This window comes from Amia ocellicauda, chromosome 5 (assembly GCF_036373705.1).
Source record: "Amia ocellicauda isolate fAmiCal2 chromosome 5, fAmiCal2.hap1, whole genome shotgun sequence".
Classification (NCBI taxonomy): Eukaryota; Metazoa; Chordata; class Actinopteri; order Amiiformes; family Amiidae; genus Amia; species Amia ocellicauda.
The window spans coordinates 52,022,365-52,026,030 of NC_089854.1; positions in this window are offsets into that span (position 1 = coordinate 52,022,365).

Below are 3,666 nucleotides of genomic sequence, written 5' to 3' on the forward strand. Positions count from 1 at the left end.
ATGAAGCTTTGTGAACTTATCACCGCGAATTGAGGTGTATAGTGTCTTTATCCAGTGAATGAACGATTCTCCAAAACAATTATTTTTAGTGTTGCAAGTAGAAATGTCCATTGTTATTATTTCAACGAACAGTGTTTTCACCTGGCCTGACAAGGATGCTTTAAGTGCTGTCTCTAGTAGATGGATTCATGAATATTCATGAGCTCATTGCAATCCCACAATGCACTGTTTCGGGTAAGACGGAAGTTCCCACGTTAAAGAGACTGGTTGGCTGAGTTCACGACACGCATACTTTAACGAGTCTGCACAGACTCTGCGACATACCTGTCCAAACGCATACATTTTAACCTACTTTTCACTTATTGCACACCTGGCAAGGAAATCCATAATAATGTTTTACATGTGTATTTCTTTCAAATCACACATTTAATGTAGATTTGAAACTACGGAAGAGCATTAGGGCCACTTAAGAGAGAAAAAATATATATATTTTGAGAAAAAAAAGTTTGAGATTTAAAGTCGAAATAAACTTTTGAGAAAAAAAGTTGAAAGTTCAGGTTCAAACACCAACATATGGTGTTATAAGAGCCGAGGAGGCAGAGGGCAGAATGGAGCTGCCGCCGGTAACCTTTCATTATTGATCTGCTTTATTCACACACAGAGGGGTGAAAAGTAGTCACAAGTCATACTTCAGTAAAAGTAAAAATAGTCTATCAAAAACTTACTCCAGTCAAAGCAAAAAGTCTCCCATTCAAACAGTACTTGAGTAACAGTAAAAAAGTAGCTGCTTTCAAGAGTACTCAATACCAAAAGTAAAAGTAAATTGTGCTTTTAGTAATAATGTGCATGTGTTAGTGTGTGGGCCTTATAAAGGGGGCACGCAATAGGTTCATTTGATGTTTTAATCGAACATTTTCTTTTCCAATAATTATCTAGGTAATTTTATTTTTATGGTTCCTTAATTTTGTCGTTTAGAAAACCACGTCCAACAAACAAATGTTATTTAGGTACATATCTGGAAATTACTTGAATTTGTATTCAATATTAACAAAGGATAACTTTGGGGGATTTATATAATATTCTATTTTGAGTTTTCTTGGCAAACTCACTGTTCACACACACACACATCCCAAAGAGTTGTATAAACACAAAACGCAAAACAAAATAAACAATATAAAATATGTACCCTTGTAGTGATCATATTTGTCATAATGTAATCTATTGCACTGTGGTGCAGGAGACTGGGTTTGAATCTCAAAACTCCCCAGGATGTTACTATACAGTGAGGGGAAAAAAGTATTTGATCCCCTGCTGATTTTGTACGTTTGGCCACTGACAAAGAAATGATCAGTCTATAATTTTAATGGTAGGTGTATTTTAACAGTGAGAGACAGAATAACAGCAAAAAAATCCAGAAAAACACATTTCAAAAAAGCTATAAATTGATTTGCATGTTAATGAGGGAAATAAGTATTTGATCCCCTATCAATCAGCAAGATTTCTGGCTCCCAGGTGTCTTTTATACAGTTTTTCTGCTAAGGGGACAGGACAACTGCACCGCATCAAAGGGACGATGGACGGGGCCATGTACTGTCAAATCTTGGGTGAGAACCTCCTTCCCTCAGCCAGGGCATTGAAAATGGGTCGTGGATGGGTATTCCAGCATGACAATGACCCAAAACACAAAGCCAAGGCAACAAAGGAGTGGCTCAAGAAGAAGCACATTAAGGTCATGGAGTGGCCTAGCCAGTCTCCAGACCTTAATCCCATAGAAAATCTGTGGAGGGAGCTGAAGGTTCAAGTTGCCAAACGTCAGCCTCGAGACCTTAATGACTTGGAGAGGATCTGCAAAGAGGAGTGGGACAAAATCCCTCCTGAAATGTGTGCAAACCTGGTGGCCAACTACAAGAAACGTCTGACCTCTGTGATTGCCAACAAGGGTTTTGCCACCAAGTACTAAATCGAAGGGGTCAAATACTTATTTCCCTCATTAACATGCAAATCAATTTATAACTTTTTTGAAATGCATTTTTCTGGATTTTTTTTTTTTTTTGTTATTCTGTCTCTCACTGTCTCTCACTGTTAAAATACACCTACTATTAGGTTATTATCATTTCTTTGTCAGTGGGCAAACGTACAAAATCAGCAGGGGATCAAATACTTTTTTCCCTCACTGTATACATACACAAGAATAATAATAATAAAACACTTTACACAATAAATTGTGTAAACTGGTGTATACATCTGTATGCACATATCTTAGCAGTTTTACACAATTAAAAAAACAAAGAACCAGTTATGAAAATAGCATGCAACTGAAATATTAGCCTATATTATGCAATGTGAAAGCGCTTTGAAATGGCTCGGTGTTATAGCTGCGTACAACAATGCAGAAAATGCGCTTTCCAAAACTAGAGTGCCCTCTGACATGTAGAAAATCATGTGTTTCACCAATAAATGCCATTTATTGGTCTATTTGTCCGTCATTCACTTTTTATTTTTTTTTGGTGACAGCCTACACATTTTTTACTCTGTAACGAATGCCTTTTTAAAAGTAGCGGTTTCCAAATTTGAAAAATACTAAAAATAAATTTAAAAAAAGTACACGAAAAAGCTACTCAATTACAGGAACGAAAGTAGTTGTAATTCGTTACTTTCCACCCCTGTTTATTGGTAGCAGGGGTGGTCGTTCTTTGGACTTGTATTTAAACTGGCATTATTTTATTTTTTGGCGGACATTCATACAACTTGCCTGGCTGTAGTGTGGACTATTTTTTCGACACGGCCGACATTTTTTTTGCTTATTTGTTTTGTCTGCTGCCAGCACCAAGAACAAACGGCAAACGTACATGAGGACTTTGTTTTGCAATCTATTAAATGGAATACGCGTTACTCAGCATTGATCATACTGTGCTATATGGGAGCGAATGCTATGTGCTTTTATTGTTTACAATCTCAGCACTTCGTGAATTGCATCAATACGCATTACAGCGCAAGCATTAAACACATTGAAGCTCGTCTGTCTCACTTGTCTTGTCTTTTTCCTGCTGTACTGTTCGATTTGCAAGCAAGTGCTGAATTTCAGTTTATTTTTTATTCAAACACTTTTTTTCTCTCTCTGCTGCTACGGATAACTGCGAAGTTCAATTGCAATTGTTCAACTCAACTACTAACAACTAAACTACTAAAAAAAAAAGTACATAAAGAGACCAATACACACGCAGAAATAAAATAAAAGTAAATAAAATGAAAACGGCAACAAGTAAAAACGAAAATAAATAAATAAATAAAAATAACACCATGGCAGAGGCAGATGCAAATACAAAAGCAGTGCAGTTTAAGGCTGTCTTACCCCCACCTTTTACTGGTGATGGCAGTGAAAGTTTTTCTCAGTTTGCCCGCCGTCATAAGAAACAATGACTGGCATGGGGAACGACCAACTTGCTAAACTTTTACCATCAAGATTAGCAGGTGCTGCATTCAGTTACTGGGGCAGTCTTACTGATGCTGTGAAAAGGGATATGATGAAGTGTGTAAAAGTATGCAGTCTGTTTTTGGACAAAAGCAGATCCTTAACATATTTCAGACATACTTAAATGCTAGACCTCACCGAACCAATGAGCCACTGGAAGTGTATGCTGAATTAAGACATCTAGTGCAACAGGC